At 53.2% G+C, this 23,691-nt stretch overlaps 1 protein-coding gene and 1 long non-coding RNA gene across 5 annotated transcripts in view; both read left to right on the top strand.

Moving 5' to 3' along the window:
* Nucleotides 1-7,657, top strand: part of LOC142908377 (uncharacterized) — a 65,834-nt gene extending 58,177 nt beyond the window's left edge. Inside the window, exons 9-10 of the mRNA XM_076058948.1 lie at nt 581-770; nt 7,342-7,657. The gene's annotated coding sequence lies outside the window, so the exon portion shown is untranslated. The remainder of the gene's footprint in view (nt 1-580; nt 771-7,341) is intronic.
* A 933-nt stretch (nt 7,658-8,590) lies between these two features.
* Nucleotides 8,591-18,464, top strand: LOC116937454 (uncharacterized). Of its 4 annotated transcripts, none has more exons than XR_012931702.1 (5): nt 8,591-8,662; nt 12,471-12,560; nt 14,326-15,249; nt 15,899-16,185; nt 18,334-18,464. It is a non-coding gene; the product is annotated as an uncharacterized LOC116937454 (long non-coding RNA). The 4 variants fall into 4 exon arrangements; XR_012931703.1 differs by lacking the exon at nt 8,591-8,662 and adding an exon at nt 10,816-10,906; XR_012931701.1 differs by lacking the exon at nt 8,591-8,662 and adding an exon at nt 10,928-11,188.
* The last annotated feature ends 5,227 nt before the right edge of the window (nt 18,465-23,691 follow it).

Below are 23,691 nucleotides of genomic sequence, written 5' to 3'. Positions count from 1 at the left end.
ATGTGTCTCTATGAGTCTGTCTCTTCTCCTCTACCCCTCAGGAGTCCACCTGGGTCCGTGTGTCTCTATGAGTCTCTATGTGTCTATGAATCTCTATGAGTCTCTGTGTGTCTGACCCTTCCTCTACCCCTCAGGAGTCCACCTGAGTCCGTGTGTCTCTATGAGTCTCTATGAGTCTTTGAGTCTCTATGAGTCTCTGTGTGTCTCTAAGAGTCTGACTCTTCTCCTCTACCCCTCAGGAGTCCACCTGGGTCCGTGTGTCTCTATGAGTCTCTATGAGTCTCTATGAGTCTATGAGTCTCTATGAGTCTCTGTGTGTCTCTAAGAGTCTGACTCTTCTCCTCTACCCCTCAGGAGTCCACCTGGGTCCGTGTGTCTCTATGAGTCTATGAGTCTCTATGGGTCTCTATGAATCTCTATGGATCTCTATGTATCTGACCCTTCCTCTACCCCTCAGGAGTCCACCTGGGTCCGTGTGTCTCTATGAGTCTATGAGTCTCTATGGGTCTCTATGAATCTCTATGGGTCTCTATGAATCTCTATGGATCTCTATGTGTCTGACCCTTCCTCTACCCCTCAGGAGTCCACCTGGGTCCGTGTGTCTCCGTGCGTCCTCAGCTTCTGCCTCCGCCAGCGCCCGCTGCTCCTCAACCTCAGCGACCTCTGCCCCCCGTCGCTGAGCCCCCCTGGGGGGGCCCCCTGCGGGCTCCTCGGGGCCCCCCTCAGGGTGGACTCGGACCCCTGCTGCCCCCCTCGCTGGGAGTGCCCCTGTGAGAGACGCCCGCACAGCCACACACACAGCTGGCACACACAGCTGGTACACACAGCCACACACACACAGTCACACACACACAGCCACACACAGCTGGTACACACAGCCACACACACAGCCACACACACACAGCTGCTACACACAGCTACACACACACAGCCACACACACAGCTGGTACACACAGTTACACACACACAGCTACACACACAGCCACACACACACAGCTGCTACACACAGCCACACACACAGCTGGTACACACAGCCACACACACAGCTACACACACACACACATCTACACACACAGCTGGTACTGACAGCCACACACACGCAGCTCACACACACACAGCTCACACACACACACAGCTCACACACACACAGCTACACACAGCTGGTACACACAGCTGGTACACACAGCTACACACACAGCTACACACACAGCCACACACACAGCTGGTACACACAGCTACACACACACAGCCACACACACAGCTGGCACACACAGCTGGTACACACAGCTACACACACACACAGCCACACACACAGCTGGTACACACAGCTGGTACACACAGCTGGTACACACAGCTGGTACACACAGCTACACACACACACAGCCACACACACAGCTGGTACACACAGCTGGTACACACAGCTACACACACAGCCACACACACACAGCTGCTACACACAGCTACACACAGCCACACACACACAGCTGGTACACACAGCTGGTACACACAGCTACACACACAGCTTGTACTCACAGCTGGTACACACAGCTGGTACACACAGCTGGTACACACAGCTGGTACACACAGCCACACACACACAACCACACACACACAGCTGGTACACACAGCTGGCACACACAACTGGTACACACAGCTCACACACACAGCTGGTACTCACAGCTGGTACACAGCTACACACAGCCACACACACAGCTGGTACACACAGCTGCTACACACAGCCACACACACACAACCACACACACACAGCTGGTACACACAGCTGGTACACAGCTACACACACAGCCACACACACACAGCTGGTACACACAGCTGGTACACACAGCCACACACACAGCCACACACACAGCTGGTACACATAGCTACACACACAGCTGACACACAGCCACACACACACAGCTACACACACAACTGGTACACACAGCTCACACAGACACACACACAGCTGCTACACACAGCTACACACAGCCACACACACAGCTGGTACTCACAGCTGGTACACACAGCCACACACACACAGCCACACACACTGCTGGTACACACAGCTACACACATAGCTCACACACACACAGCTCACACACAGCTGGTACACACAGCTGGTACACACAGCTGGTACACACAGCCACACACACACAGCTACACAAACAGCTGGTACTCACAGCTACACACACACAGCTACACACACAGCCACACACACAGCTGGTACTCACAGCTGGTACACACAGCCACACACACAGCCACACACACACAGCTGGTACACACAGTTACACACAGCCACACACACAGCTGGTACTCACAGCTGCTACACACAGCCACACACACACAGCTACACACACAGCTGGTACACACAGCTACACACACAGCTGGTACACACAGCTGCTACACACAGCTACACACACAGCTGGTACACACACAGCTGGTCCACACAGTTACACACAGCTCACACACAGCTCACACACAGCTGCACACAGCTGGTACACACAGCTGGTACACACAGCCACACACACACAGCTACACAAACAGCTGGTACTCACAGCTGCTACACACAGCCACACACACAGCCACACACACACAGCTGGTCCACACAGTTACACACAGCTCACACACAGCTCACACACAGCTGCACACAGCTGGTACACACACCTGCTACACACAGCTACACACAGCCACACACACAGCTCACACACACACAGCTACACACACAGCTGGTACACACAGCTGCTACACACAGCTACACACAGCCACACACACAGCTCACACACACAGCTACACACACAGCCACACACACACAGCTACACACACAGCTGCTACACACAGCTAAACACATCCACACACACAGCTCACACACACACAGCTACACACACAGCTGGTACACACAGCTGCTACACACAGCTACACACAGCCACACACACAGCTCACACAAACAGCTACACACACAGCCACACACACACAGCTACACACACAGCTGCACTCAGCTCACACACACAGCTGGTACACACAGCCACACACACACAGCTGGTACACACAGCTACACGCAGCTCACACACACAGCTGCACACTCAGCTCACACACACAGCTGCTACACACAGCCACACACACACAGCTGGTACACACAGTTACACTCAGCTCACACACACACAGCTGGTACACACAGCTCACACACACAGCTGGTACACGCAGCTCACACACACAGCTGCTACACTCAGCTCACACACAGCTCACACACAGCTCACACACACACAGCTGGTACACACAGCTGGTACACACAGCCACACACACAGCTGGTACACACAGCTTGTACACACAGCTACACACACAGCTGGTACACACAGCCACACACACAGCCATACACACAGCCACACACACAGCTGGTACACACAGCTACACACAGCCACACACACAGTTGGTACACACAGCTACACGCAGCTGCTACACTCAGCTGCACACAGCCACACACACAACTGGTACACACAGCTGGTACACACAGCAACACACACAGCTGGTACACACAGCCAAACACAGCCACACACACAGCTGGTACACACAGCTGGTACACACAGCTACACACACAGCTGGTACACACAGCAACACACACAGCCACACACACAGCCACACACACAGCTGGTACACACAGCCACACACAGCCACACACACAGCTGGTACACACAGCCACACACACAGCCATACACACAGCCACACACACGGCTGGTACACACAGCTACACACAGCCACACACACAGTTGGTACACACAGCTACACGCAGCTGCTACACACAGCTGCACACAGCCACACACACAACTGGTACACACAGCTGGTACACACAGCTACACACACAGCTGGTACACACAGCCACACACAGCCACACACACAGCTGGTACACACAGCTGGTACACACAGCTACACACACAGCTGGTACACACAGCAACACACACAGCCACACACACAGCCACACACACAGCTGGTACACACAGCCACACAGCCACACACACAGCTGGTACACACAGCTACACACACAGCTGGTACACACAGCCACACGCAGCCACACACAGCTGGTACACACAGCTCACACACACAGCTGGTACACACAGCCACACACACACAGCTGCACACAGCTCACACACACAGCTGCTATACACAGCCACACACAGCCACACACACAACTGGTACACACAGCTACACACACAGCTGGTACACACAGCTCACACACACAGCTGGTACACACAGCCACACACACAGCTGGTACACACAGCTCACACACACAGCTCACACACAGCTGCTACACACAGCTGCACACAGCTGCTATACACAGCTGCTACACTCAGCTCACACACACAGCTCACACACACAGCTGCTACACACAGCTGCACACAGCTGCACTCAGCTCACACACACAGCCACACACACAGCCACACACACAGCCACACACACAGCTGCACTCAGCTGCTATACACAGCTACATCCAGCTGCTATACACAGCTGCACACAGCTGCTATACACAGCTGCACACAGCTGCACACAGCTGCACACAGCTGCTATACACACCTGCACCACACAGCTGCACACAGCTGCACACAGCTGCACACAGCTGCTATACACACCTGCACCACACAGCTGCTATACACAGCTGCACACAGCTGCTACACACAGCTGCACACAGCTGCACACACAGCTGCTACACACAGCTGCTGCACAAAGCTGCTATACACAGCTATCCACAGCGGCACACAGCTGCTACACACAGCTGCTACACACAGCTGCACACAGCTGCACACACAGCTGCTACACACAGCTGCTATACACAGCTATACACAGCGGCACACAGCTGCTACACACAGCTGCTATGCACAGCTACACACAGCTGCACACAGCTGCTATACACAGCTGCTACACACAGCTGCACTCAGCTCACACACACAGCTGCTACACACAGCCACACACAGCTACACACAGCTGCTATACACAGCCACACACAGCTACACACAGCTGCTATACACAGCCACACACAGCTACACAAAGCTGCTATACACAGCCACACACAGCTACACACAGCTGCACACAGCTGCTATACACAGCTGCACACAGCTGCTATACACAGCTGATATACACAGCTACATCCAGCTGCTATACACAGCTGCACACAGCTGCTATACACAGCTGCACACAGCTGCTATACACAGCTGCACACAGCTGCACACAGCTGCTATACACACCTGCACCACACAGCTGCTATACACAGCTGCACACAGCTGCTACACACAGCTGCACACAGCTGCACACACAGCTGCTACACACAGCTGCACACAGCTGCACACACAGCTGCTACACACAGCTGCTGCACAAAGCTGCTATACACAGCTATACACAGCGGCACACAGCTGCTACACACAGCTGCTACACACAGCTGCACACAGCTGCACACACAGCTGCTACACACAGCTGCTATACACAGCTATACACAGCGGCACACAGCTGCTACACACAGCTGCTATGCACAGCTACACACAGCTGCACACAGCTGCTATACACAGCTGCTACACACAGCTGCACTCAGCTCACACACACAGCTGCTACACACAGCCACACACAGCTACACACAGCTGCTATACACAGCCACACACAGCTACACACAGTTGCTATACACAGCCACACACAGCTACACACAGCTGCTATACACAGCCACACACAGCTACACACAGCTGCACACAGCTGCTATACACAGCTGCACACAGCTGCTATACACAGCTGATATACACAGCTGCACACAGCTGCTATACACAGCTGCACACAGCTGCTACACACAGCTACACACAGCTGCTACACACAGCTGCTACACACAGCTGATATACACAGCTGCTACACACAGCTGCTATACACAGCTGATATACACAGCTGCTACACACAGCTGCTACACACAGCTGCTACACACAGCTGCTATACACAGCTGATATACACAGATGCTACACACAGCTGCTATACACAGCTGCTATACACAGCTGATATACACAGATGCTACACACAGCTGCTATACACAGCTGCTACACACAGCTGCTATACACAGCTGCTATACACAGCTACACATAGCTGCTACACACAGCTGCTATACACAGCTGCTACACACAGCTGCTATACACAGCTGCTATACACAGCTACACATAGCTGCTACACACAGCTGCTATACACAGCTGCTATACACAGCTACACATAGCTACTATACACAGCTGCTACACACAGCTGCTATACACAGCTGCTATACACAGCTGCTATACACAGCTGATATACACAGCTGATATACACAGCTGATATACACAGCTGCTATACACAGCTGATATACACAGCTGCTACACACAGCTGCCATACACAGCAGCTATACACAGCTGCTATACACAGCTGCTACACACAGCTGCTACACACAGCTGCTATACACAGCTGCACACAGCTGCTATACACAGCAACACACAGCTGCACACAGCTGCTATACACAGCTGTGTATAGCAGCTGTGTATAGCAGCTGCTATACACAGCTGCACAAGGCTGCTATACACAGCTGTGTGCAGCTGTGTATAGCAGCTGTGTATAGCAGCTGCTACACACAGCTGCTATACACAGCTGCTATACACAGCTGCTATACACAGCTGATATACACAGCTGATATACACAGCTGCTATACACAGCTGCTATACACAGCTGATATACACAGCTGATATACACAGCTGATATACACAGCTGCTACACACAGCTGCTACACACAGCTGCTATACACAGCTGCACACAGCTGCTATACACAGCAACACACAGCTGCACACAGCTGCTATACACAGCTGTGTGCAGCTGTGTATAGCAGCTGCTATACACAGCTGCACAAGGCTGCTATACACAGCTGTGTGCAGCTGTGTATAGCAGCTGTGTATAGCAGCTGTGTATAGCAGCTGCTATACACAGCTGCACAAGGCTGCTATACACAGCTGTGTGCAGCTGTGTATAGCAGCTGTGTATAGCAGCTGTGTATAGCAGCTGCTATACACAGCTGCACAAGGCTGCTATACACAGCTGTGTGCAGCTGTGTATAGCAGCTGTGTATAGCAGCTGTGTATAGCAGCTGTGTATAGCAGCTGTGTATAGCAGCTGTGTATAGCAGCTGTGTATAGCAGCTGTGTATAGCAGCTGTGTATAGCAGCTGTGTATAGCAGCTGTGTATAGCAGCTGTGTATAGCAGCTGTGTATAGCAGCTGCTATACACAGCTGCTATACACAGCTGCACTACCCTCAGCTACACACAGCTCACCCCCCCCCCTCCTTCCCCCCTCCCTCCCCCCCTCCCCCCAGGCCGCTGCTCCCTGTTCCCGGAGCTCCACGTGGTGACGTTCGATGGGCAGGCGGTGGCGATGGTGAAGCCGGGAGCCTACACACTGAGTGTGGTGGGGCGAGACTCTGTGTATGGTGTGGTGAGCAGGTGTCCACACTCACCACTGGTGAGTGTGGGTGAGGGTGGTGAGGGGAGCCTACACACTGAGCGTGGTGGGGCGAGACTCTGTGTATGGTGTGGTGAGCAGCTGTCCACACTCACCACTGGTGAGTGGGGGTGGTGAGGGTGGCCTACACACTGAGCGTGGTGGGGCGAGACTCGGTGTATGGTGTGGTGAGCAGCTGTCCACACTCACCACTGGTGAGTGGGGGTGGTGGTGAGGGTGGTGAGGGTGGTGAGGGTGGTGAGGGTGGCCTACACACTGAGCGTGGTGGGGCGAGACTCGGTGTATGGTGTGGTGAGCAGGTGTCCACACTCACCACTGGTGAGTGTGGGTGGTGAGGGTGGTGAGGGTGGTGAGGGTGGCCTACACACTGAGCGTGGTGGGGCGAGACTCGGTGTATGGTGTGGTGAGCAGGTGTCCACACTCACCACTGGTGAGTGGGGGTGGTGGTGAGGGTGGCCTACACACTGAGCGTGGTGGGGCGAGACTCTGTGTACGGTGTGGTGAGCAGCTGTCCACACTCACCACTGGTGAGTGGGGGTGGTGAGGGTGGTGAGGGTGGTGAGGGTGGTGGGGGGAGCCTACACACTGAGCGTGGTGGGGCGAGACTCTGTGTATGGTGTGGTGAGCAGCTGTCCACACTCACCACTGGTGAGTGGGGGTGGTGAGGGTGGTGAGGGTGGTGAGGGTGGCCTACACACTGAGTGTGGTGGGGCGAGACTCTGTGTACGGGGTGGTGAGCAGCTGTCCACACTCACCACTGGTGAGTGGGGGTGGTGAGGGTGGCCTACACACTGAGCGTGGTGGGGCGAGACTCGGTGTATGGTGTGGTGAGCAGCTGTCCACACTCACCACTGGTGAGTGGGGGTGGTGAGGGTGGTGAGGGTGGTGAGGGTGGCCTACACACTGAGCGTGGTGGGGCGAGACTCGGTGTATGGTGTGGTGAGCAGCTGTCCACACTCACCACTGGTGAGTGGGGGTGGTGAGGGTGGTGAGGGTGGCCTACACACTGAGCGTGGTGGGGCGAGACTCGGTGTACGGTGTGGTGAGCAGCTGTCCACACTCACCACTGGTGAGTGTGGGTGGTGGTGAGGGTGGTGAGGGTGGCCTACACACTGAGCGTGGTGGGGCGAGACTCTGTGTACGGTGTGGTGAGCAGGTGTCCACACTCACCACTGGTGAGTGTAGGGTGGTGGTGAGGGTGGCCTACACACTGAGCGTGGTGGGGCGAGACTCTGTGTATGGTGTGGTGAGCAGCTGTCCACACTCACCACTGGTGAGTGGGGGTGGTGAGGGTGGTGAGGGTGGCCTACACACTGAGCGTGGTGGGGCGAGACTCGGTGTATGGTGTGGTGAGCAGCTGTCCACACTCACCACTGGTGAGTGGGTGGTGAGGGTGGTGAGGGTGGTGAGGGTGGTGAGGGTGGCCTACACACTGAGCGTGGTGGGGCGAGACTCTGTGTACGGTGTGGTGAGCAGCTGTCCACACTCACCACTGGTGAGTGGGGGTGGTGAGGGTGGCCTACACACTGAGCGTGGTGGGGCGAGACTCTGTGTACGGTGTGGTGAGCAGCTGTCCACACTCACCACTGGTGAGTGAGGGTGGTGAGGGTGGCCTACACACTGAGCGTGGTGGGGCGAGACTCTGTGTACGGTGTGGTGAGCAGCTGTCCACACTCACCACTGGTGAGTGGGGGTGGTGGTGAGGGTGGTGAGGGTGGTGAGGGTGGTGAGGGTGGTGAGGGTGGCCTACACACTGAGCGTGGTGGGGCGAGACTCGGTGTACGGTGTGGTGAGCAGCTGTCCACACTCACCACTGGTGAGTGGGGGTGGTGGTGAGGGTGGCCTACACACTGAGCGTGGTGGGGCGAGACTCGGTGTACGGTGTGGTGAGCAGCTGTCCACACTCACCACTGGTGAGTGGGGGTGGTGGTGAGGGTGGCCTACACACTGAGCGTGGTGGGGCGAGACTCTGTGTACGGTGTGGTGAGCAGCTGTCCACACTCACCACTGGTGAGTGGGGGTGGTGGTGAGGGTGGTGAGTGTGGTGAGGGGGGTGAGCAGCTGTCCACACTCACCACTGGTGAGTGGGGGTGGTGAGGGTGGTGAGGGTGGTGAGGGGAGCCTACACACTGAGCGTGGTGGGGCGAGACTCTGTGTATGGTGTGGTGAGCAGCTGTCCACACTCACCACTGGTGAGTGGGGGTGGTGGTGAGGGTGGTGAGTGTGGTGAGCAGCTGTCCACACTCACCACTGGTGAGTGGGGGTGGTGAGGGTGGTGAGGGTGGTGAGGGGAGCCTACACACTGAGCGTGGTGGGGCGAGACTCTGTGTATGGTGTGGTGAGCAGCTGTCCACACTCACCACTGGTGAGTGGGGGTGGTGGTGAGGGTGGTGAGGGTGGTGAGGGTAGCCTACACACTGAGCGTGGTGGGGCGAGACTCTGTGTATGGTGTGGTGAGCAGCTGTCCTCACTCACCACTGGTGAGTGGGGGTGGTGAGGGTGGCCTACACACTGAGCGTGGTGGGGCGAGACTCTGTGTATGGTGTGGTGAGCAGCTGTCCACACTCACCACTGGTGAGTGGGGGTGGTGAGGGTGGTGAGGGTGGTGAGGGTGGCCTACACACTGAGCGTGGTGGGGCGAGACTCTGTGTATGGTGTGGTGAGCAGCTGTCCACACTCACCACTGGTGAGTGGGGGTGGTGAGGGTGGTGAGGGTGGCCTACACACTGAGCGTGGTGGGGCGAGACTCGGTGTATGGTGTGGTGAGCAGCTGTCCACACTCACCACTGGTGAGTGGGGGTGGTGGTGAGGGTGGCCTACACACTGAGTGTGGTGGGGCGAGACTCGGTGTATGGTGTGGTGAGCAGCTGTCCACACTCACCACTGGTGAGTGGGGGTGGTGGTGAGGGTGGCCTACACACTGAGCGTGGTGGGGCGAGACTCGGTGTACGGTGTGGTGAGCAGCTGTCCACACTCACCACTGGTGAGTGGGGGTGGTGAGGGTGGTGAGGGTGGTGAGGGTGGCCTACACACTGAGCGTGGTGGGGCGAGACTCGGTGTATGGTGTGGTGAGCAGCTGTCCACACTCACCACTGGTGAGTGGGGGTGGTGGTGAGGGTGGCCTACACACTGAGCGTGGTGGGGCGAGACTCGGTGTACGGTGTGGTGAGCAGCTGTCCACACTCACCACTGGTGAGTGGGGGTGGTGAGGGTGGTGAGGGTGGTGAGGGTGGCCTACACACTGAGCGTGGTGGGGCGAGACTCGGTGTATGGTGTGGTGAGCAGCTGTCCACACTCACCACTGGTGAGTGGGGGTGGTGGTGAGGGTGGTGAGGGTGGTGAGTGGAGCCTACACACTGAGCGTGGTGGGGCGAGACTCGGTGTACGGTGTGGTGAGCAGCTGTCCACACTCACCACTGGTGAGTGGGGGTGGTGAGGGTGGCCTACACACTGAGCGTGGTGGGGCGAGACTCTGTGTATGGTGTGGTGAGCAGCTGTCCACACTCACCACTGGTGAGTGTGGGTGGTGAGGGTGGCCTACACACTGAGTGTGGTGGGGCGAGACTCTGTGTACGGTGTGGTGAGCAGTTGTCCACACTCACCACTGGTGAGTGGGGGTGGTGAGGGTGGCCTACACACTGAGCGTGGTGGGGCGAGACTCTGTGTATGGTGTGGTGAGCAGCTGTCCACACTCACCACTGGTGAGTGGGGGTGGTGAGGGTGGTGAGGGTGGTGAGGGGGGTGAGCAGTTGTCCACACTCACCACTGGTGAGTGAGGGTGGTGAGGGTGGCCTACACACTGAGTGTGGTGGGGCGAGACTCTGTGTACGGTGTGGTGAGCAGCTGTCCACACTCACCACTGGTCCTATGGGTGAGACTTTAACATTGGGCCCTGTGGGGGAGACTTTAACATTGGACCCTATGGGTGAGACTTTAACATTGGACCCTATGGGTGAGACTTTAACATTGGGCCCTATGGGGGAGACTTTAACATTGGACCCTATGGGTGAGACTTTAACATTGGACCCTATGGGTGAGACTTTAACATTGGACCCTATGGGTGAGACTTTAACATTGGGCCCTATGGGGGAGACTTTAACATTGGGCCCTATGGGTGAGACTTTAACATTGGACCCTATGGGTGAGACTTTAACATTGGGCCCTATGGGGGAGACTTTAACATTGGCCCCTATGGGGGAGACTTTAACATTGGGCCCTATGGGTGAGACTTTAACATTGGGCCCTATGGGTGAGACTTTAACATTGGGCCCTGTGGGGGAGCCTTTAACATTGGACCCTATGGGTGAGACTTTAACATTGGACCCTATGGGTGAGACTTTAACATTGGGCCCTATGGGTGAGACTCTCACATTGGGCCCTATGGGTGAGACTTTAACATTGGGTCCTATGGGTGAGACTCTAACATTGGGCCCTATGGGAGATAAATTAACATTGGGCCCTATGGGTGAGACTTTGACATTGGGCCCTATGGGTGAGACTTTGACATTGGGCCCTATGGGTGAGACTTTAACATTGGGCCCTATGGGTGAGACTTTGACATTGGGTCCTATGGGTGAGACTTTAACATTGGGCCCTATGGGTGAGACTTTAACATTGGGCCCTATGGGTGAGACTTTAACATTGGGCCCTATGGGTGAGACTTTAACATTGGACCCTATGGGGGATAAATTAACATTGGGCCCTATGGGGGAGACTTTAACATTGGGCCCTATGGGTGAGACTCTCACATTGGGCCCTATGGGTGAGACTTTAACATTCGGCCCTATGGGTGAGACTTTAACATTGGGTCCTATGGGTGAGACTCTAACATTGGGCCCTATGGGGGAGACTTTAACATTGGGCCCTATGGGTGAGACTTTAACATTGGACCCTATGGGTGAGACTTTAACATTGGGCCCTGTGGGTGAGACTTTAACATTGGGCCCTATGGGGTAGACTTTAACATTGGGCCCTGTGTTGCAGGCTCTGTCCAGGCCGGCCAGCCTGTGCCTGGTGAGCGTGAACGTGACGTCTGGTCAACAACACCTCTTCATAGACCACGTGAACCGCAGGGTGAGTGGGTGGGTGGGTGTGTGAGTGGGTGAGTGGGTGGGTGGGTGAGTCAGTGGGTGGGTGGGTGAGTGTGTGGGTGGGTGAGTGGGTGGGTGGGTTAGTGAGTGGGTGAGTGGGTGGGTGGGTGAGTGGGTGAGTGGGTGGGTGAGTGAGTGAGTGGGTGGGTGGGTGAGTGAGTGGGTCGGTGAGTGGGTGGGTGAGTGGGTGAGTGGGTGGGTGGGTTAGTGAGTGGGTGAGTGAGTGAGTGAGAGAGTGAGTGAGTGAGAGAGTGAGAAGTGAGTGGGTGAGTGAGAGAGTGAGTGGGTGGGTGAGTGAGTGAGTGGGTGGGCGATTGGGTGAGTGGGTGAGTGGGTGAGTGAGTGAGTGGGTGGGTGAGTGAGTGAGTGGGTGAGTGGGTGGGTGGGTTAGTGAGTGGGTGAGTGAGTGGGTGGGTGGGCGAGTGGGTGAGTGGATGAGTGGGTGAGTGGGTGAGTGAGTGAGTGAGTGGGTGAGTGGATGAGTGAGTGGGTGGGTGAGTGGGTGAGTGAGTGAGTGAGTGGGTGAGTGGATGAGTGAGTGGGTGGGTGGGTGGGTGAGTGGATGAGTGAGTGGGTGGGTGAATGGGTGCGTGAGTGTGTGGGTGGGTGAGTGTGTGGGTGGGTGAGTGGGTGGGTGGTTGTGTGGGTGGGTGAGTGGGTGAGTGGGTGGGTGTGACTGAGTATGGGTGTGCATTTGCTCTTGAGGCTATACAGGGAACTTTCTTTGTAGTATGCACGTGTGCATGCTTGTCCATCTCTCTGTCTCTCTCTGTCTCTCTCTGTGTGTCTCTGTCTCTCTCTCTGTCTCTTTCTGTGTCTCTCTGTCTCTCTCTGTCTCTCTCTGTGTGTGTCTCTCTGTCTCTCTCTGTGTGTCTCTCTGTCTCTCTCTGACTCTCTGTCTCTGTGTGTCTCTGTCTCTCTGTCTCTCTCTCTCTCTGTGTCTCTCTGTCTCTCTCTGTCTGTGTGTGTCTCTCTCTGTGTGTCTCTCTGTCTCTGTCTCTCCCACCACCACCACCACCACCACCCCAGGTAGAGATGTCACATCTCACCGTGCATGGGGCCTGGACGAGGAGTGAAGGCATCACGTTGGTGGACACGGGCCACATGTACCACGTGGTGACAACTCTCTCTCTCTCTCTGTGTGTCTCTGTCTCTCTCTGTCTCTCTCTGTCTCTCTGTGTGTCTCTCTGTCTCTCCCACCACCACCACCACCACCACCCCAGGTAGAGATGTCACATCTCACCGTGGATGGGGCCTGGACGAGGACTGGAGGCATCACGTTGGTGGACACGGGCCACATGTACCACGTGGTGACAACTCTCTCTCTGTGTGTCTCTCTGTGTCTCTCTGTGTCTCTCTGTGTGTGTCTCTCTCTGTGTGTCTCTCTGTGTGTCTCTCTCTGTGTGTCTCTCTCTGTGTGTCTCTCTCTCTGTCTCTCTCTCTGTCTCTGTCTCTCCCACCACCACCACGACCACCACCACCACCCCAGGTAGAGATGTCACATCTCACCGTGGATGGGGCTTGGACGAGGAGTGAAGGCATCACGTTGGTGGACACGGGCCACATGTACCACGTGGTGACAACTCTCTCTCTCTGTGTGTCTCTCTCTGTCTCTCTGTGTCTCTCTGTGTGTCTATCTGTCTCTCTCTGTGTGTCTCTGTCTCTCTGTGTGTCTCTGTGTGTCTCTGTCTCTCTGTGTGTCTCTGTGTGTGTCTCTGTCTCTCCCACCACCACCACCACCACCCCAGGTAGAGATGTCACACCTCACCGTGGATGGGGCTTGGACGAGGAGTGAAGGCATCACGTTGGTGGACACGGGCCACATGTACCACGTGGTGACAACTCTCTCTCTCTGTGTGTCTCTGTCTCTCTCTGTGTCTCTCTGTCTCTCTGTGTGTCTCTCTCTGTCTCTGTGTGTCTCTCTCTGTGTGTCTCTCTCTCTGTGTCTCTCTCTGTCTCTGTCTCTCCCACCACCACCACCACCACCACCCCAGGTAGAGATGTCACACCTCACCGTGGATGGGGCTTGGACGAGGAGTGAAGGCATCACGTTGGTGGACACGGGCCACATGTACCACGTGGTGACAACTCTCTCTCTGTGTGTCTCTCTCTGTCTCTCTGTGTCTCTCTGTGTGTCTCTCTGTCTCTCTCTGTGTGTCTCTGTCTCTCTGTGTGTCTCTGTGTGTCTCTGTCTCTCTGTGTGTCTCTGTGTGTGTCTCTGTCTCTCCCACCACCACCACCACCACCCCAGGTAGAGATGTCACATCTCACCGTGGATGGGGCTTGGACGAGGAGTGGAGGCATCACGTTGGTGGATACGGGCCACATGTACCACGTGGTGACGACTCTCTCTCTCTGTGTGTCTCTGTCTCTCTCTGTGTCTCTCTGTCTCTCTGTGTGTCTCTGTGTGTCTCTCTCTGTGTGTCTCTCTGTGTGTCTCTCTCTGTGTGTCTCTCTGTCTCTCCCACCACCACCACCCCAGGTAGAGATGTCACACCTCACCGTGGATGGGGCTTGGACGAGGAGTGAAGGCATCACGTTGGTGGACACGGGCCACATGTACCACGTGGTGACGCCTGGTGGCCTCCTGCTCCAGTGGGCCCATAGCAGTGGAGTGGCTACGCTCCAGTTCACAGAGCCCAGTGCAAGGCATCAGAGCGTGGGGGTGTGTGGTGAGTGGGGGGGGGGGGGGGGGGGTGGGTGGGGGGGGTGGGTGGGGGGTGGGTGGGTGGGTGGGTGAGTGAGTGGGTGTGTGAGTCAGTGGGTGGGTGAGTCAGTGGGTAGGTGAGTGGGTGGGTGGGTGAGTGGGTGAGTGAGTGAGTGGGTGAGTGGGTGAGTGAGTGAGTGGGTGAGTGAGTGGGTGAGTGAGCGAGTGAGTGAGTGAGTGGGTGGGTGAGTGAGTGAGTGGGTGAGTGAGTGAGTGGGTGGGTGAGTGAGTGGGTGAGTGAGTGGGTGAGTGAGCGAGTGAGTGAGTGAGTGGGTGGGTGAGTGAGTGAGTGGGTGAGTGGGTGAGTGGGTGAGTGGGTGAGTGAGTCAGTGGGTGAGTCAGTGGTCCTTCTCAACAATCCCGTTCAAGGCCTCCTCCTAACCTCCCTGCGTGGCGCGTGACACAAACCCCGTGACTGACTGCCGGTGTCGGGTGGTGGCAGGTTTGACGACACAACGCGTCTCTGCATACTCGTTCCGAAGGCGTTTTGGGTCACGTGCATTAGCGCGTTCAGGGTCACGATTTCTCGTGGCCCCTCCCCCCGTGCCCCCCCCGTGCCCCCCCTCCCGTGCCCCCCCCGGTGCCCCCCACCCCCGTGCCCCCCCACACGCCAGGATGCTGCAACGGGGACCCCAGCGATGATTTCACGTTGCCCGATGGCTCGGTGTTGGGTGTCGGCGAGGACCCCCAGCGCTTCCTGCAGAGCTGGGGGCTGCGAGCCGGCGAGGAGGAGGTGGGCGAGGAGGAGGTGGACGTGGAGGAGGTGGACGAGGTGGACGACGAGGAGGTGGACGAGGAGTTGCTGGTGGAGCGGCGTCGGAACGAGAGCTGTGCAGGAGGAGGCTGTGCTCCATGCTACGTGCTGCTGAACGGCGCTCCGTGGACAGAGTGTCACCAGAAGGTGGTGCTGGTGGTGGTGGTGATGGTGGTGATGGTGGTGATGGTGGTGGTGATGGTGGTGGTGGTGATGGTGGTGGTGGTGATGGTGGTGGTGATGGTGGTGATGGTGGTGGTGGTGGTGCTGGTGGTGGTGGTGGTGATGGTGGTGATGGTGGTGGTGGTGATGGTGGTGGTGATGGTGGTGGTGGTGGTGGTGATGGTGGTGGTGGTGGTGATGGTGGTGGTGGTGGTGGTGATGGTGGTGGTGGTGATGGTGGTGGTGGTGGTGATGGTGGTGGTGGTGGTGGTGATGGTGGTGGTGGTGGTGATGGTGGTGGTGGTGGTGATGGTGGTGGTGGTGGTGGTGGTGGTGATGGTGGTGGTGGTGATGGTGGTGATGGTGGTGGTGATGGTGATGGTGGTGATGGTGGTGGTGGTGATGGTGGTGGTGGTGCTGGTGGTGGTGGTGCTGGTGGTGGTGATTGGCGTGGTGGTGATGGTGGTGGTGATGGTGGTGGTGGTGGTTGTGATGGTGGTGATGCTGGTGGTGGTGATGGTGGTGATGGTGGTGAGTGTGGTGGTGGTGGTGGTGGTGATGTGGTGGTGGTGATGGTGGAGGTTATGGTGGAGGTGGTGGTGGTGGTGGAGGTGATGGTGCTGGTGGAGGAAATGGCGGTGGTTGTGGAGGTGGTGGTGGTACAGGTGATGGAGGTGATGATGGTGGTGATGGAGGGAATGATGATGTTATGGCTGCTGTTACTACCACTCATACTACTGCTGCTACTACTACTCATACTACTGCTGCTGCTACTACTCATACTACTGCTGTTACTACCACTCATACTACTGCTGCTACTACTACTACCACTCATACTACTGCTGCTACTACTACTCATACTACTGTTGCTGCTACTACTACTACCACTCGTACTACTGCTGCTACTACTACTACCACTCATACTACTACTACCACTCATACTACTGCTACTACTACCACTCATACTACTGCTGCTACTACTACCACCCGTACTACTGCTGCTACTACTAGTACTACTCATACTATTACTACTACCACTCGTACTACTGCTGCTACTAGTACTACTAGTACTACTCATACTACTACTACTACTACCACTCATACTACTGCTGCTACTACTACTACCACTCTAACTACTGCTACTACTGCGGCTACTACCACTACCACTCATTCTACTGCTGCTACTACTACTACTACCACTCATACTATTGCTGCTACTACTACTACTACCACTCATACTACTGCTGCTACTACCACTCTTACTACTACTACTACCACTCGTCCTACTGCTGCTACTACGACTACTAACACTCATACTACTGCTGCTACTACTACTACCACTCATACTACTGCTGCTACTAGTACTACTACTACTCATACTACTACTGCTACTACTACTACCACTCATACTACTACTGCTACTACTACTACTACTCATACTACTACTGCTACTACTACTACCACTCATACTACTACTGCTACTACTACTACCACTCTTACTACTGCTGCTACTACTGCTGCTGCTACTACTGCTGCTGACGATACTACTACTACCACTCGTACTACTGCTGCTACTAGTACTACTACTATTCATACTACTACTGCTACTACTACTACCACTCTTACTACAGCTGCTTCTACTAGTACTACTACCACTCATACTACTACTACTACCACTCGTACTACTGCTACTACTACTACTACCACTCTTACTACTACTGCTACTACTACTGCTACTACTACTGCTACTACTACTGCTGCTACTACTGCTGCTACTACTACTACTGCTACTACTACTGCTACTACTACTACTACTGCTGCTACTACTACTACTGCTGCTACTACTACTACTGCTGCTACTACTGCTACTCCTACTACTACTGCTGCTACTACTACTGCTACTACTATTACTGCTGTTGCTGCTGCTACTACCACTACTACTGCTGCTACTACTACTGCTACTACTACTGCTGCTACTACCACTACTACTACTGCTACTACTACTGCTACTACTGCTGCTACTACCACTACTGCTACTACTACTGCTGCTACTGCTATTACTGCTACTACTACTACTGCTGCTACTGCTACTTACTACCACTACCACTCATACTACTGCTGCTCCTGCTGCAGGTCCCTCCGGCGTTGTTTTGCGAGCTGTGGCCGCGACTGGCGCTACCGTGAGCGGCCGTGCCAGGCGCTGTCCACCTACGCCGCGGCATGCACAGCCCAGGGGCTGTGCCTGGACTGGAGGAGCAATCACTCATGTCGTGAGTAGCCGCAGACTGCAGTGGTGGCGGTGGTAGTGGTGGCGGTGGTAGTAGTGGTAGTGGTAGTGGTACTAGTACTAGTGGTAGTAGTGGTAGTGGTGGTAGCAGTGGTGGCAGTGGTGGTGGTGGTAGTGGTGGTAGTAGTACTAGTAGTGGTAGTGGTGGTGGTAGTAGTACTAGTAGTGGTAGTGGTGGTGGTAGTAGTGGTAGTTGTGGTGGTGGTAGTGGTGGTGGTAGTAGTAGTGGTGGTAGTAGTAGTGGTGGTAGTAGTGGTAGTAGTGGTGGTGGTAGTAGTAGTGGTAGTAGTGGTAGTGCAGTAGTAGTGGTAGTAGTAGTTGTACTAGTAGTAGTGGTAGTAGTGGTGGTGGTAGTAGTGGTGGTGGCAGTGGTAGTGTAGTAGTAGTGGTAGTAGTAGTAGTGGTAGTAGTACTAGTAGTAGTGGTAGTAGTGGTAGTGGTGGTAGTAGTAGTAGTGGTAGTGTAGTAGTGGTGGTAGTAGTGTAGTAGTAGTGGTAGTAGTAGTGTAGTAGTGGTGGTAGTGTAGTAGTAGTAGTGGTAGTAGTAGTAGTGTAGTAGTAGTAGTGGTAGTAGTAGTGGTAGTAGTGGTGGTAGTGGTGGTAGTGGTAGTAGTGGTAGTGTAGTAGTGGTGGTAGTAGTGTAGTAGTAGTATAGTACTAGTAGTGGTAGTAGTGGTAGTAGTGGTGGTAGTAGTGGTAGTGGTGGTAGTGGTAGTAGTGGTAGTAGTAGTAGTGGTGGTAGTGGTGGTGGTAGTAGTGGTGGTGGTAGTGGTGGTGGTAGTGGTGGTGGTAGAAGTGGTGGTGGTAGTGGTGGTAGTAGTGGTGGTGGTGGTAGTGGTGGTGGTAGTAGTGGTGGTAGTAGTGGTGGTGGTAGTGGTGGTGGTAGAAGTGGTGGTGGTAGTGGTGGTAGTAGTGGTGGTGGTAGTGGTGGTAGTAGTAGTAGTGGTGGTAGTAGTGGTAGTAGTAGTGGTAGTAGTGGAATAGTAGTGGTAATAGTAGTGTAGTAGTAGTGGTAGTAGTGGTACTAGTAGTGTAGTAGTGGTAGTAGTTGTGGTACTGGTAGTAGTGGTAGTAGTGGTGGTGGTAGTAGTGGTAGTAGTGGTGGTGGTAGTGGTGGTAGTGGTAGTGTAGTAGTTGTGGTAGTGGTAGTAGTGGTAGTAGTAGTGGTACTAGTAGTAGTGGTAGTAGTGGTGGTAGTAGTAGTAGTGGCAGTGGTGGTAGTGGTAGTGTAGTAGTAGTAGTGGTAGTTGTGGTAGTAGTGGTAGTAGTGGTGGTAGTAGTGGTAGTGAAGTAGTGTAGTAGTAGTAGTGGTGGTAGTAGTAGTGTAGTAGTAGTGGTAGTGGTAGTAGTGGCAGTGGTAGTAGTAGCAGTGGTAGTAGTTGTGGTAGTGGTGGCAGTGGTAGTAGTAGCAGTGGTAGTAGTTGTGGTAGTAGTTGTGGTAGTAGTGGTAGTATGGTGGTAGTGTAGTAGTGGTAGTAGTAGTAGTGGTTAGTAGTGGTAGTGGTGGTGGTAGTAGTGGTAGTGTAGTGGTAGTAGTGGTAGTGATAGTAGTAGTAGTGGTAGTAGTAGTGGTAGTAAGTAGTGGTAGTAGTAGTGGTAGTAGTAGTTGGAGTAGTAGTAGTGGTGGTAGTAGTTGTAGTAGTGGTAGTAGTATTGGTAGTAGTGGTAGTGGTGGTAGTAGTGGTAGTAGTGTTGTAGTGGTGGTAGTAGTAGTAGTGGTAGTGTAGTAGTGGTGGTAGTAGTGTAGTAGTAGTGGTAGTAGTAGTGTAGTGTGGTGGTAGTGTAGTAGTAGTAGTGGTAGTAGTAGTAGTGTAGTAGTAGTAGTGGTAGTAGTAGTGGTAGTAGTGGTGGTAGTGGTGGTAGTGGTAGTAGTGGTAGTGTAGTAGTGGTGGTAGTAGTGTAGTAGTAGTACTAGTACTAGTAGTGGTAGTAGTGGTAGTAGTGGTGGTAGTAGTGGTAGTGTGGTAGTGGTAGTAGTGGTAGTAGGTAGTAGTGGTGGTAGTGGTGGTGGTAGTAGTGGTGGTAGTAGTGGTGGTGTGGTGGTGGTAGAAGTGGTGGTGGTAGTGGTGGTAGTAGTGGTGGTGGTAGTGGTGGTAGTAGTAGTAGTGGTGGTAGTAGTGGTAGTAGTAGTGGTAGTAGTGGTAGTAGTAGTGGTACTAGTAGTGTAGTAGTAGTGGTAGTAGTGGTAATAGTAGTGTAGTAGTGGTAGTAGTTGTGGTACTGGTAGTAGTGGTAGTAGTGGTGGTGGTAGTAGTGGTAGTAGTGGTGGTGGTAGTGGTGGTAGTGGTAGTGTAGTAGTTGTGGTAGTGGTAGTAGTGGTAGTAGTAGTGGTACTAGTAGTAGTGGTAGTAGTGGTGGTAGTAGTAGTAGTGGCAGTGGTGGTAGTGGTAGTGTAGTAGTAGTAGTGGTAGTTGTGGTAGTAGTGGTAGTAGTGGTGGTAGTAGTGGTAGTGAAGTAGTGGTAGTAGTAGTAGTGGTAGTAGTAGTAGTAGTAGTAGTGGTAGTGGTAGTAGTGGCAGTGGTAGTAGTAGCAGTGGTAGTAGTTGTGGTAGTGGTGGCAGTGGTAGTAGTAGCAGTGGTAGTAGTTGTGGTAGTAGTTGTGGTAGTAGTGTAGTAGTGGTGGTAGTGTAGTAGTGGTAGTAGTAGTAGTGGTAGTAGTGGTAGTGGTGGTGGTAGTAGTGGTAGTAGTAGTGGTAGTAGTGGTAGTGATAGTAGTAGTAGTGGTAGTAGTAGTGGTAGTAGTAGTGGTAGTAGTAGTGGTAGTAGTAGTGGTAGTAGTGGTAGTGGTGGTAGTAGTGTAGTAGTGGTAGTAGTATGGTAGTAGTGGTAGTGGTGGTAGTAGTGGTAGTAGTGTTGTAGTGGTAGTAGTATTGGTAATAGTGGTAGTAGTGGTAGTAGTAGTGGTAGTAGTAGTGGTAGTAGTAGTGGTAGTAGTGGTAGTGGTAGTTGTGGTAGTAGCAGTGGTAGTAGGAGTGGTAGTAGTAGTGGTAGTAGTGGTAGTTGTGGTAGTAGTGGTAGTGGTAGTTGTGGTAGTAGCAGTGGTAGTAGTAGTGGTAGTAGTAGTAGTGTAGTTTTGGTAGTAGCAGTGGTAGTAGGAGTGGTAGTAGTAGTGGTAGTAGTGGTAGTGGTAGTAGTGGTAGTAGTAGTGGTAGTAGTAGTGGTAGTAGTTGTGGTAGTAGTAGTGGTAGTTGTGGTAGTGGTAGTAGTAGTGTAGTAGTGTAGTGGTAGTGGTGGTGGTAGTAGTGGTAGTAGTAGTGGTAGTAGTTGTGGTAGTAGTAGTGGTAGTTGTGGTAGTGGTAGTAGTAGTATAGTAGTGGTAGTGTAGTAGTGGTAGTAGTTGTGGTAGTAGTAGTGGTGGTAGTAGTTGTAGTAGTGTAGTGGTAGTAGTAGTGGTAGTAGTAGTAGTGGTAGTTGTATTAGTGTAGTGGTAGTTGTAGTAGTGTAGTGGTAGTAGTAGTGGTAGTAGTAGTAGTGGTAGTTGTAGTAGTGGTAGTAGTAGTGGTAGTAGTGGTAGTGTAGTAGTAGTGGTAGTAGTTGTGGTAGTAGTAGTGGTAGTAGTTGTAGTAGTTGTGGTAGTAGTAGTGGTAGTAGTTGTGGTAGTAGTAGTAGTAGTGGTAGTGTAGTAGTAGTGTAGTAGTGTAGTGGTAGTGGTAGTAGTGGTAATAGTAGTGGTAGTAGCAGTGGTAGTAGGAGTGAGTTGGAGTGGTAGTAGTTGTGGTAGTGGTAGTAGTGTAGTAGTAGTTGTAGTAGCAGTGGTAGTAGTAGTAGTGGTAGTAGTAGTGGTAGTAGTAGTGGTAGTAGTTGTGGTAGTAGTAGTTGTAGTAGTTGTGGTAGTAGTAGTTGTAGTAGTGTAGTAGTGTTGTGGTAGTAGTGGTAGTAGTAGTGGTAGTAGTAGTTGTAGTAGTTGTGGTAGTAGTAGTAGTTGTAGTGGTAGTAGTAGTGGTAGTAGTAGTAGTGGTGGTAGTAGTAGCAGTGGTAGTAGTAGTAGCAGTGGTAGTAGTAGTAGTGGTAGTAGTAGTAGTGGTAGTAGTAGTGGTAGTAGTAGTAGTGGTAGTAGTAGTAGTAGTGGTGGTAGTAGTGGTAGTAGTAGTTGTAGTAGTAGTTGTAGTAGTGTAGTAGTGTAGTGGTAGTAGTGGTAGTAGTAGTAGTGGTAGTAGTAGTAGCAGTGGTAGTAGTAGTGGTAGTAGTAGTAGTGGTAGTAGTAGTAGTGGTAGTAGTAGTGGAAGTAGTGGTGGTAGTAGTAGTAGTGGTAGTAGTTGTGGTAGTAGTGGTAGTAGCAGTGGTAGTAGTGGTGGTAGTAGTAGTGGTAGTAGTAGTTGTAGTAGTTGTGATAGTAGTAGTAGTTGTAATGGTAGTAGTAGTGGTAGTAGTAGTAGTGGTAGTAGTAGTGGTAGTAGTTGTGGTAGAAGCGGTAGTAGTAGGCAGTGGTAGTAGTAGTGGTAGTAGTAGTGGTAGTAGTAGCAGTGGTAGTAGTAGTGGTAGTAGTGGTAGTAGTGGTAGTAGTAGTGGTGGTAGTAGTAGTAGTAGCGGTAGTAGTAGTGGTAGTAGTAGTGGTAGTAGTGGTGGTAGTAGTAGTGGTAGTAGTAGCAGTGGTAGTAGTAGTAGTAGTGGTGGTAGTAGTGGTGGTAGTAGTAGTGGTAGTAGTAGTGGTGGTAGTAGTGGTAGTAGTAGCAGTGGTAGTAGTAGTAGTGGTGGTAGTAGTAGTGGTAGTAGTAGCAGTGGTAGTAGTAGTGGTAGTAGTAGTGGTAGTAGTAGTGGTAGTAGTAGTGGTGGTAGTGGTAGTGGTAGTAGTAGTAGCAGTGGTAGTAGTAGTGGTAGTAGTAGTGGTAGTAGTGGTGGTAGTAGTGGTGGTAGTAGTCGTAGCAGTAGTAGTGGTAGTAGCGGTAGTAGCAGTGGGAGTAGTAGTGGTAGTAGTAGTAGTGGTAGTAGTGGTGGTAGTAGTCGTAGCAGTAGTAGTGGTAGTAGTAGTGGTAGTAGTAGTGGTAGTAGACAGTAGTGGTAGTGGTAGTAGTGGTAGTAGTAGTGGTAGTAGTAGTGGTAGTAGTGGTAGTAGCAGTGGTAGTAGTGGTGGTAGTAGTAGTAGTGGTAGTAGTAGTTGTAGTAGTAGTAGTGGTAGTAGTGGTAGTAGTAGTAGTAGTGGTAGTAGTAGTTGTAGTAGTTGTGATAGTAGTAGTAGTTGTAGTGGTAGTAGTAGTGGGTAGTAGTA

The sequence above is a fragment of the Petromyzon marinus genome, assembly GCF_048934315.1.
Source record: "Petromyzon marinus isolate PM22_M1 ecotype Great Lakes invasive population chromosome 80 unlocalized genomic scaffold, UKy_Petmar_22M1.pri1.0 chr80_unloc.5, whole genome shotgun sequence".
Lineage (NCBI taxonomy): Eukaryota > Metazoa > Chordata > Hyperoartia > Petromyzontiformes > Petromyzontidae > Petromyzon > Petromyzon marinus.
This window is presented reverse-complemented; position numbering and strand designations above follow the sequence as displayed.